Source organism: Chiroxiphia lanceolata, chromosome Z (genome assembly GCF_009829145.1).
Source record: "Chiroxiphia lanceolata isolate bChiLan1 chromosome Z, bChiLan1.pri, whole genome shotgun sequence".
Classification (NCBI taxonomy): Eukaryota; Metazoa; Chordata; class Aves; order Passeriformes; family Pipridae; genus Chiroxiphia; species Chiroxiphia lanceolata.
In genome coordinates this window covers 23,315,647-23,328,130 of record NC_045671.1, presented here as the reverse complement: position 1 = coordinate 23,328,130, position 12,484 = coordinate 23,315,647, and the positions used below count along the sequence as shown (strand labels likewise).

At 37.6% G+C, this 12,484-nt stretch overlaps 1 protein-coding gene across 7 annotated transcripts in view; it reads right to left on the bottom strand.

Moving 5' to 3' along the window:
* Nucleotides 1-12,125, bottom strand: part of ZNF366 (zinc finger protein 366) — a 34,814-nt gene extending 22,689 nt beyond the window's left edge. For 2 of the 7 annotated variants that reach the window (XM_032676041.1, XM_032676046.1), the window contains exon 1: nt 11,995-12,125. The gene's annotated coding sequence lies outside the window, so the exon portion shown is untranslated. Of the gene's footprint in view, nt 1-1,363; nt 1,437-1,602; nt 1,650-1,689; nt 1,737-10,762; nt 10,877-11,994 lie in introns of those variants that run through there. The other 5 variants (XM_032676044.1, XM_032676043.1, XM_032676045.1 and 2 more) reach the window with 5 other exon arrangements.
* Nucleotides 12,126-12,484: the final 359 nt, after the last annotated feature.

Genomic DNA, 12,484 nt, shown 5'->3' with positions numbered 1-12,484 from the left:
ATTGTCCAATGAGATATGAACCCATCTATGGCACAACCAAACGAAAAAAATATTTATATCCTCAGAAGTTAGCAGATGGTAACATTTACAGACAAGCTTAATGTAAATCATACAATAGCACAACAAATAAACTTAATTGATTAAAAAAATCTGACAGTTTAACATGACACAGCAAACAGATGAAACAAGCAATGAATTTTCAAAGATACTTTATTTATTAAATAATTTTTTTCCTTCATTTACTATTTTGACACCTTTCTTGCTTCATGGTTGAAGTTCTAACACTTTAGATATTCCTTTTGCTCTTAGGGCTTCCTATCCAGTGTAGCTGCATATAGTCTGCAAGATGACATCAATACAAAGAAATACAGAAAACTGTGTAATAGAAATAGCCTCCCTGCATTGTCTTTGTTATTCCCAAATTTTAACTTGCACAGTTTTTGTTTTATTTTAGCTGGGAAATAGAGAAGTTTAGTAGGCATACTCATTTGGCTGCACTGCCTGTAGAGTAGATTTTGAAGTCATCTTGGATATGCATGTAACTTGGTTTTGTACTTATTTCAGAGAAAAAAAACACTACAAGCACTATCACAGGAGTATAGTTATCTTGGTATTCATTGTAATAGAGCAAATGCTCTAAAATAGTATCAAAATGAATGCACATTCACTTTCCCATAACTTACAGATTATTTTTGTTCTGGTAATTATTGATAGCATTAAATTAGATTTTGATTAGACTAAATTAGATTAGATTAGACTCTGTTGAAAGTCTGGAGCTGTCCCACTACCCACGCTACCAGAGATGGGGCACTGTTAGTGGTATCAGATATGTTTATAGAGTAGTTTCTGGCATAATTTGCTTTTCAATCATTCATTAATTAGATTTTAAAAAAAAAAGACTGCCAGATGCTATACTGAGGTAGCTGCAGATGTATTTCTTCTCTCCACTGTGAGTGCCATGTTGTCAGTTTAGCAAAATGGTTTGCTTTCTCTCTCACTGCTTTTATGTGCACTCTGTCCTTATCTTAGGGAAACCTTTGCTGTTACTCTCACTACTCTTCTGTTGTCTAACAGGACAGAGGATGAAGGTCTCAGAGCAGAATGGCTGGGCTAACCACTGGGGGCCTTACTCTAGGCCTAACTCTAGGGCCTTACTGGCAATGCCTTTAGCAGTACTTTAGCCTCATGGACCTCTCTAGTCATTTCTGGGTATGTACAAAGTGAGTTTTGAGTACAGTTTAGACTCACTGCTGTTTTGGTTCTTTATTTGTCTTCTTCTTATCCTCCTTTCTCTTTTTTTTTTTTCTTTTTTTTTTTCTTCCTCTTCATGAGTTTTCTTAGTTCTTCTCTTATATGTCCTTACCTCTTCACTTCTGTATTCCATTTGTTGTTCACTCTATTCTGTTTGCTAAAAGGGTCAGCAACACGTAGACAACCTGCATAACAACGTGTATGTTAAGTCCACAGGCTCTAAAGTGCTAGCTGTTTATACACAACCACACCAAACTACAGCTACACATGACGGGAGCCTACAAGGCAGAGCAAATCATCCAATCTAAAAGTATGTCCGGGGACAGAGATTATTTGTCCTCAGCTAAGCACCTCCATCTTCTTGATTTGCTGGTACCATCATGGAATTCAAGGCTGCTTTAGAGTGGGGAGGAAGTGGGAGGGGGAATAGCTGTTCACCAGCAGATCTCTTCCTCTGGGTTCACAGTACAGCCCTGCCCCATCTCTGCTCACAGCAGGGTGGGCTCTGGCCCAAACTCTTGTCTTTCTCTGTTCCTCCACAGAAACCTGCTAAGTGTATCCTGAAACAGAGCAGCTGGTAAGGCACAGGAGGATGTAAAACCATACATATCAGCTCAGGCTAGCAGTATAGCTAACTCAAAATCTTGGTCTTGTGAAGAATACAAGGCATAGGACATAGTGTCATGTCAACTTTCCAGCATGGTCTTCAGGCAGGTTCTCAGGTCTGTGGCTCAGTGCTTTCCTGAACTAAAGATGTTGCATTCTGACTTTTTCTTATTCAATGAAGCATGGATGTGGATAAAAGTTATTTAAGATAAAAACACAAAGAACTGTTTCTTGTGAGCTGAAGGACATACAGAGTTAGATACTGTGTTCTGGGGATGTGATATACCTCTCAGTGGTTTGATGGAAAGTCTTGTACCTCCAAGATTTAGAGAGGAGCCCAGGCTCTGACAGCTGCACTGTGCAGGAGATGATATGCCCACATACACTCTTCTCAATCTACCTTTCCCTGAAGCACTTCCATTTTTTTATCTTAAAGTCCTCTGAAGCCCATACATACTGTGGATTATTTCGCTTATGCCTTGCTTTCCATCTCCCTACCAACTCTCTGAACAGCAGACCCTCTCCTGCTTCCATTTGCCCCATCTTTAGAAACCATTATTTTGTCACTGTAAAGATGGATCATTTTTACTGGTAACGGTTCAACTGCAGAGTCTCTATTAGTTAGGGTTCTTAAATGTATAATTCCTCTCCTTTTCCTTTGTTTCCCCCCCACTGTCACAAAAACAGGAAAGCAAAATATATTCTTATTCTGAATAGAAATTTGGAGGATAGGCAAGGGTGAACTACCACCTCAAGAAGGCTGACAGGTATGTGGCACTGGGCTGCATTTGAAGGTGCTCTTATGTTCATGTCAAGAAGAAATTGTATTAGACTAATTACTCCAGACTAATTACACCTGTTTTGAAAATAAAACAGAAAAGAAAGGCTGAGTGCCAAGAGCTGTTCTCCAGGAAACAAGTGCAGGTCTGAGTTTAGAATGAGGATGTACCTAAAGAAATTTCACTCACCCATACTGGATCCTCACTCCCTTCTTCTGGAGTTTTAGCACTGCAGAGAAGGGGTTACAAGGCAGAATGAACTGGAAGAAGCCTGACACCATAGCCAAGCTATAAATGCAATCACTCAGGATGGTGAAGTGCCTTCAACTTTCAATAAACCTAAAGAAGTGACACCTGGGAGCAGAACAGACCTATCTCTAAAGGCATGGAGTTTGCAGCACTCAAAAAACATGTTTAACCTCTCTCTGCTCCCTGCCCCTTGGCACTTGCACTTTTATCTGTCTAAAGGTCCAACTCCCTCACAGGGAGGGTCACCCTCACAGGCTTTAGCTAGGACACTCCCTTAAGAGAATAGAAGTTTGTGACCAAACTCGTCAGGAAGGAGGAGGGAAATGAATCAAAGTCTCCCGTCTTTTACCTGTTATATTTTGCCCTGAATTTGATGTCATCAGTGTATATTGAGTTACATATAAATATTCTTACAGGACTAGGTCCCCAAGAGCATTTGGGCAATGATGTACTGAGTTTTCAGATCATGACCAAAGTTCAGGGCTGCCAAGGTCAAACTGGCCATGATGGTGACATTTGAAGCACATGTAGTAGCAGAGTTCTAAATGCACAGTTTAACTGGTGCCAGCAGACAGGGTGGAAACATAATTTAATCCTGCTCTGACTAGGAATTGGAATTAATGGTGGATTGGCCAGCTCAGCTGACTATTCAATTAAACAATTCATTGTAAGCAACTGACTTAATTCTCTCTCTGGTGTGATCTGTGTTGTACTGAAATAATTATGGAAAATCTGTGACACAGTTGAGAACAAGATTTGGTATTTGACAGTTACGAGGTGATGACAATTAGACAAATTTCTTCCTTTTCTTAAATGAATAAGGAATTTTCATGTCATAGGCTGGAACCATGGATGTGTCCCTTCCTTTATAAAGTATGTGGAGTCACTTTAATCACTGTTTATAGAAGTCCTATCATTCCATCCCCATTTCCTGTCTATCACATATTTGCCACTGCAAATTAAAATAGTATGTTTCTGGCACCACAGGATTCCTAGGTATTAAATAGTTTTTCCTCTGGAAAATTATCAAATAACATTAATGAAACTTTTCTCACCATATAGGTATTATAACTATTAGGAATGATCTGGTAGTAAAACAGTGATTTTTAATAGAGTGTTGAGTCCTTTAAGGAGAGCTTGGGTATAACCTTTCCACCTACAACACATAGTCATTAAACACTATAAAGAGAACAGAGAGGTTTTGAGCTGTACAGTGTTATTTTAAGAAAAATAACAGTTATGCAGAACATCCAAAATTAGAATGATCAAAAAGGCATGCCCTTCCATAACCCTCATGCTGTCCTGCTTGTGCTGTTATTTTGAAAGTAAACCTTTCACTGGCATTCATGACCTTTAAAAAGGAAATGCATTGAGCTTTTCTTCCTCCTGTAGTCCCAGTGTCCTTATCATATATGGAGGCCAGAGAGATGGTCTGTTCTCCTCCTATCTCTTTGTTATCTTAAAGGGTAGCTAAGGGCCACCTTCAACTTGGTTCTTCAATCCAGTCAGCTGCATTGCATTAGCATTTAATTGCATGTACTTCAAAATTGCTTGTTCTGGGCATTGCAGGTACCTCAAAAAAGAACATACCATGTAAAATATGCACACATGCTTGAGGATGATTGTATGGGAGAGATTTCACAGAAAGTTTCCAAAACACATTAGTTTTTAGTGGAAGTCTAGTTTTTCTTAAACACAGAGGGGTATTATTAGTCCCCAGCACAGAATGGTATTCTTGACTGATCATATGAAACATCTGCAAGGAAGTAATTTAAGATACCTTCCTCTCTGTCTTTGCTCTTTACCTGTGATGCCAAACTAGAATCTTCTCCTTAACTAAACAGCAAAAAAAACCAAACCAAAACAATACTTTCCCTCTCCAATCCCCAAAATGAATCCTGCATATTGCCTTTAATTACTTTTTGATTTCCAGAAAGTTTTAAAAATAAGCATTAGTTTGTTGCCACAACTACAGAAAATCTGAAATTTAAAGCAAATGTTTATCTTTCTTCCGTGATTTTCATCAACTGGAAAACAAATTTCTATGGTAAATACAAGAAAAAATTCTTGATATTAATTATTTTAAGCTGAAACAGATATAAAATGCCAATTTTACTGAATTCAATAAACTAGGATACGGCACGGGAATGACAGCTCAAACTTAGCCAAGTGTCATCAGCAGATACTGAAACAGAGACTAGAGCTACAAACAAACAAGAAATTATTTTTTACCAAAGGGGAAAAAAAAAAAGAAAGAGTGAGAAGAAACTCAATATAGTTTGAAATCTGAGATTCTGAACATTTCCCAAACCAGTCTCGTACTAATCCTGGGTACTAATCGTGGGTGATTACAAAGACTTGAACTGGATATTAACTCAGTTCAGATTTTCATCACAAGAAAAAGGAAACCAAGAAACCCCATCAAACCACTGCGACTCTACACCACGACAACATGAGTAAGAATGGACAGCCAGCAATATAAAATAAAGTTTTGTAAAAAAACACCTTATACATTAATATAACTCTCTCTATTAATCCCTGCCCACATCCCCATGACCCCATCCCCGGTCATTCTACTCAGGAATTTTTCCCTGGGAAAAAAAGCAAGTATTACATATAAAAACCAGGAAAACTTGATAGAAATTATTACTGTGTTTTGGGAGGAGTAGCAGGTGAGGCTGTGATCTGGGCAGGGTGACATTACCCACTGAATTCTGTTACAACTTACTCTCCTAATCATATTCAGTGCCTTCCACTGGATGCCTATTCATGTATTTTTAAGTAGCAAACAAATTAGTGAAAATCCCCACTTCGAGTCATTAGAGTAAATCCTGAGTCCCAATCATTTGCCTACAGAATCCAGTGCTGTCTGTGACATCTGGTGATACTCTTTACCTATGGATGAAGTTTAGGTGGGGTTTGCTTTCTGTGGGACATGAAAAAATCAATTAATGTATTTGGAATCTAAGGTCATTAATTAGTATTTCCATTTTTCTGGCAGAGGAAAGAGGAGTTGGTCAGCACCATTCCTCTGATGTATGTGACAACTTCTGTAGCATCCTGCCTACAGACATACAAAATTATTCTGGAAATCTTGGTGACTTCATATTGTGAGTTCAGCACTATACAGGAAAACTGTTTGATATAACATTCATGCTAGTGTGATTCCCTGCTGTGGTGCTGTGGAAAAAATATTTTCCTGCACATTTATAAATGGATGGGTTTAATTTCTGGTGAACTTATGAGCACATTTTTGTCATCTTGCTCTTCTAGGAGGTTCACTACAATTTTCTTGACTTCCTATCAAAGGACAATAGTTTTGGACAAATGCAGGATGATCTTCATAGCTTCAGAAATCTACACTAAGGAACTGACCCAGTGTGGGCTGGTGTCTACCAGATGGTTCAAACAATTTCTGGTGTTCCTTAGAAGCTGACAGATACTCTAAAGACAGGTCATCCCTTCCTTTTCCCCGTCCTGATATTGTTTTCATTACATATGTACTCTAAATAATTTTAAGAAAAAGAAGACAGGTAGAAAAATAATATGCTAACTGAAAGTACTGTATGACAGACAGCCCGTTTTCAAACAGTACTTTCAAATCATTTTTACCTGGAGCAAAAGTAGCAAGCCGAAACACTTGATGCTTTAGAAAGCAGCACAGAGAAACAACTAAACCTAAAACTACATTCCAAAATGATCTCCCTGGATATCTTTAGAGTGTGTATAAGTTTGGATTAAATCCAGTGTATTGTGTGTTGGTAAGAACACATACTCTTTCCAATTTACAAAGTCTTTAGTGGCAGATCCAGCACAGAGCACTTCACAAAACAGAAGGTCTTTCATCACTGAAAAAAGAGCCCAACAGTTACACTGCAAGCTTAAACAGGGATGACTGAAGTATAAGTGACTTTTACACAGTCACAAACATCAACAAACTAGTGAAGAGGAAGGCTGGAAGTCATTTTGTCCCTCCCAGCCAGAACACTTGTGGTTTTTCAGAGGGGCTGCTGTCAGAACAAGCTGCTCCCCAAAAAGGAGCAAAATCACATTCTTCCGTCCCTGAGACTAGCTCAGCTGTTAGAGAATGGTGCTAATAACACCAAAACTGTGGGCTTGATCCCCATACGGGACACTCAGGAGCTGGACTTGAAGATCCTTGCAGATTCCTTCCAACCCACAATATTCTGTGATTCATTCTGGGATCCCAGAGCCGCCACACCTGCTCCTCCATTCTAGGAAGACCACCTTTCAAAGTTCCTAATTGCAGGGAAATTAGGTGATTTCTGTTCTTCATCAGGCCTCCAGACAGAGGACTGCGTGGGTAATGCCTACTTGCTCTGCATTAGTTCTCCTTCTAGCACTGAAAATGCACAACCCTTCTTACAGCCCTGCTTTCAATTTCAATTCAGTTGTACCTGTTGCAAATTCATTAGCAAAAGGGGATATTATCAATGTAGGAGACTCAGTTTGCCTTGTAGGTTTTTGTAATTAAATAAATCTTCCAATTCAGTAACATTTATATTTTTCAGTGTCCTCTGAATTCTGATACCGCTAATTAGCATATACAGATGAAAAGTTAGGTGTTTCCAGGTTTAGAGTTTTTGAAGATTGGCAAGGGGTTTTTTCCTTTAAATCAGATGAATTCATGCACACCCACAAAGTAGAAGGAAATATGTGTCTGCATTTTAGATGTCATAGTAGAGGAGAGAGGGAAGATAAATTAAAAATAGGGTGTTTCATCCTTCAAGCAAATAGTTAATATTGGGGGGGGGGGTGGTTTCTAATATAAAAAGCAGGAAATAAAGAATGAAAATTTAAAAAAGGGGCAATTATTCACATAATTTCTTCCCATAACCTCCAGAGCAGAAAAATATTTTCTTCTACTGTATGATTTCTTAGTTTAATTACTACCAACGACATTAGAAGTTTTTACAGTACATTAAGCATTGTTGGTTTAGAAGGAAAATTATGCATTTTGCTTATCAAGAGCAGAGTAATGCTCAAATAAAATCATTTGTTTTACAAAAGCAAGTCAAAAAGGTATTAAGTTTGGAAGGAACTAAACCAACTATTAAGTAACATTTTTAATTGGATCATTAGCATTTTAGAAGCCAAGCAAGAAGGACTAGTCCCTGCCATATACATAAATAAAAACCAGATATCCAGCATGCAGTGTTTTAAACAACTGCTGAGTACTAACTTAGGCCTCTTCACTGAATAAAAATCTGAATATCACCCATAAAATGCCATTCTATCCGCAGCAGTGGAAAGCTGCAGTCTCAGTTTCAGAATATCAGCTTTTCAGCAGTAAAAAGATAATCCCAAGTAATTATTTTTTCCAGATTTATTTCTTTCTTTTTAAAGGCTTTCCATTATTCTTTTATTCCATTATTCTTATTATTCTTTCTTGTCCAAGATGACGTTCATTCCTTTTCAGTGGTCTTCTAGGTCGGAAAACTAGAATGAGGAAAACTACTGCACTCGAGAAGAAAACCACTGTTTGGTTTTAATAGGTGGTCTATTTTTAAAAATAGGTTGGGGTATAAAATTAGTCCATCAAACAAATGAAAAATCTGTAGCAGTCTCACAGCACTTACAAGGTCTGTTTGAAGGAGCAGTTTGTTTCATTGCATGAGTTGCTACTGAGGAACGTACATTAGTGCTCGAAAGCTATGGCTCATTTTTTGCCAACTAATAAGATGTTTCCTTACACAGTGTTACCCAATTAGTGTCCTTAAACCACAGTCATAGAAAAACCCTATTACCTTATGCAGCCTTTATGGCTTTTATTTCTCATGGTGCTGTTCTGCTGATGTACCTAGCAGAATGAAGTTATTCATCCAAACAGACATTTTTCTGCATCATTGTGTCCTTGCAATTTCAAAGATTAGAAACAACTTAAGCATTCTCTGGAGTAATCCATACTCTTCTGCCTCTGTATTTTAGGCTTATCTTGTGTTGCTATCATGATTCATCCCCTTGTGCTTCTCCCATTCTAAATCCTGTATATCTGTTTGTCACTACTAGAAACAGCACTTTAAAGGCATGACACTATGTTTATCTGTGAGATGCACATCATGGCTTTCAGATCACCAGTATCTGCTCTGCATCCAGATAGTCTGAAGGCAAGGTTCTTATTGATGAGCTTGTTTAAAAACAAACAAACCAACAACAAACCCCCAAAACCAACTAAAAATGAAAAAACTTACCACAACGCCAAACCTCACTAAGATTCAAAGATTCAAATTAACTCCTGGTCAAAATCTCTGCATTAAAGATGCCAAAATGTTACTAGGAATGCAACTCAGTGCTACTGTTCTGCATCCAAAACTCCCATTCTCAATAGTATTCACCATTAAAGAAGCTGGTCCTAAACATAAAAAGGCAACTGACATTTGCATAAAGACTTCTCTAAGCTTCTGTGCTGTTTGAATTAGATATGTTACCTTCAGATTCCCAAGGCTACAACCTGTTTCTGTAACAACTTTGCCATTACTGTTGTGGTTTTATTTTTCTATTTCAAAAAAAAGGAAAATTCCTCTACATTTTATTTCATTATACTTGAGAACAAATCAAATGGAAATAACAGCTTTAAATAATACTCTGGGAAAATACATACACGGAGCAACTATATTTATGCTATATACATAAATATAGCATATATATTTATTATATATATGTATAAATATGGCTTTTATCAATAGAAGCAATAGAAGAAAAATAAACACAGTCTCTCTCTTTTTGGTTTTGGTTGTTGTGCCAATATTTTTTATAATGTTGAGGTGAATAATTGAAAATTCATTTCACAAATATTTAATTTGTGCCAGAAGACGGTAGTAGATCTGTACTCCAACCAGACTCAGATTATACCTTTCTTTGCTTGCAAGTATCTCAGCAATGTGGGATAAGGATAACATGTCAGCAAAAGAATCATCTTCTTGATACCTCAAGAAAGATATTAGTTCTGTTACAAATTCCTGCTATACTGAATCATGTTAGAGCTCTCCCAGCAATAAATTACACGAAGTGAAAACAAATAAACTCCAAATGACTGCAAAAGTGTATCATTTGAAGGAAAAATAAAGCCAAGAGGTAAAATCTAAGAATGAAGTTCAAAATTCAAGCTCTACTTTTTACTGTCAAATTACTAAGCATTCCTTTAAAAATGTTTTTTCTCTGTGCTCATTATTGAGGACTGGGTTTTAAAATAGTATGTACTGCTTTTGGTCACCTACTATGATTTTGAACACACATGTTCTTATTTATAGATTTCTGACAATGTCTGAGAGAAAGAATTTGTTGTATACATGTCCTAAATCAATAATACATTAATGTTTATCATCTTCAGAAACAAAGTCTGTACCTAAAGGCTGCGGCTGGCTCTTACCTATATGACAAACCGGACTTCTGAACTAACCAGACCAAAACCTACAAGTGATTGCAATCCAGAGTAACACTCTGCAGTTTGAGCAAAATACAAATGTAGAGCTTATGGGGTTCTTTTCTTGTGTTTGGAAGACTCTTCTACTTCTCACTTAAAGTAAAAAGTGGTATTCCAGGTGTTTAACATGTAACTGTCAAAATAGATGTCCAAATAATCTACTAAATTTGGATCAGTATATAGTCACAAAAAAATAAACCCAGATATCCCAAGCAAAAAATGTGGCAAGTGGTTTTCACAGCAACGCCTGGCATACACTTTCTATTAGCAGAGGATTCTTTGTGCGTTAAATATAATGAAATAAAACTAATAACTGCTGCCAAACTAAATGGAGCTGCAACCTTAAGCTAAGAAGTTCAAGAAACAAGCTATTTTAATCTCCTTTGGCAGAACCCATCAGCTGCTCCCAAAGCAAACGGAATCTACAACTTACCCAGAAACTGGGCTGAATTTGTGGTAGATCATTCCTTCCTATGAAAAAACTTGCACAAAGATGCCAGATAGAGTGGGGCAGAAAGTCCTTTCCACTAGTTGGTTCAGTGAGGGGTGGGAGCAGAAGGCTGTTGCAGGGCGGAAGTGCAGCCCAGGTACCCTGGTGGGAGCAGGAGCTGGAGAGGGGCAGCTAGAGCTGCCTGCTGGCTCTCTGCCCTATCTGCTCACCATTTGTAACCTCTCTGTCTGGACTCTGGGCATTCTGCAGAGGACCCTGCACTTCAGAGAGATGCAGCTTGAAAAAATACTGAATCATAAGATGAATAACTCTCCTTCTGCAAAGAAAGGGACACCTGTCCCAATTCTTCCCCCACCTCTGCATTCTGCTTCTATAAAAGTGTGCAGGAGGGGATTTTTCTCTTCCAATGTTTGAAACATACCCTTGCATTCAATCACTCATTTCACATGACAGTTCTGATCGTTGTGATACATTAATGACCAACATGAAAAATGCTATTGGTGTCTATAACAATGCAAACAACAGATAAACAATTGAGTCCATCCTATTACTGATGCAGGTAATTAGCCTCACTGTTGTTATATACTACACAACATGAACTTTTTGTTTTCTTTTTTTCCACAAGAGAATCAGGAACTTTTTTTAACACCTCTTAAATGCTACTGTTTCTGGACTAATCATATACATAGATAAGTAGAGAAAAACATGTGTAATCCTAAACACAATACAGTTAGAAGGAAAAAAAACCCAATGGCCCTGGTAATTCTTCTCCTGATATAGCACAGGTTGGTGGGTTGGAGCAGACTTCAGTAGGTAAATGAAATATATTGATTTGCCTGTGACACAGCTCCTCTCTATATTTCAGCAATGGCCCAGTGACTCTTGCTGAAACTGCACTGATAAAGTTAGTGAAGCCCGTAACAAGATTCTGGTAGGACATATATATGCGAAATTCACAGCAGATTATGCTTTGTTTCTAGCTTTACTGGGAAATTCTTTCGTATCAGCATAGGTTAAACCATATGGTATTAGCACCGGTATCTAAAAACCAGACTATAGGTATTTATAGCATAAATAGACTGCTTGTCAATGCATATGATTATTATCCTTTTATCAGTTAAATGTGTATCTGATTAGTGTCTTTTCTTAATACAAAAGCATATATATATTGCACTTCTAAAAAGTTAACCATAAAAGAATTTTACTTAACTTACCAATTGTTGAAGCTGGAAGGAGTCTTGCCCTAAACTCTACCTGCTCTCAGGTTTGTAATATCTGTGTCTCTCTCCCTCTTTCTCCCTCCCCCTGTGCAGAGATTGCAGTAAACTTAGAAAACTAGCAGGGACAATGTTTCAAATGACTTAAGAAAGAGAACAGGAACAATCATTTCGTTCTCTTTTTTTCAGATGAGTACAGTACCTTCAGAAAGAAGGAAGGAAGGGAGGGGAGAGGAAGTCAACAACCCTTTGCTTTCCTGCAAAAAAATAAGGAAACAGCAGATAGCAATCTCGTTTTCTCTCAAACAAAATGTTTGGAAAAATAAATATGTCCAATCCAAAAGGAATTCCTCAAGTGTTATATCTGTGTTATTGGCTTCATAAAACCTTCTTTACAGCTCATTATGTGCAACTACATGAAATGAATTTCCAAAATAGTGAGTAGGAATAAGACAACCATCTCTTATGCAGAACAATTAGCCATAAG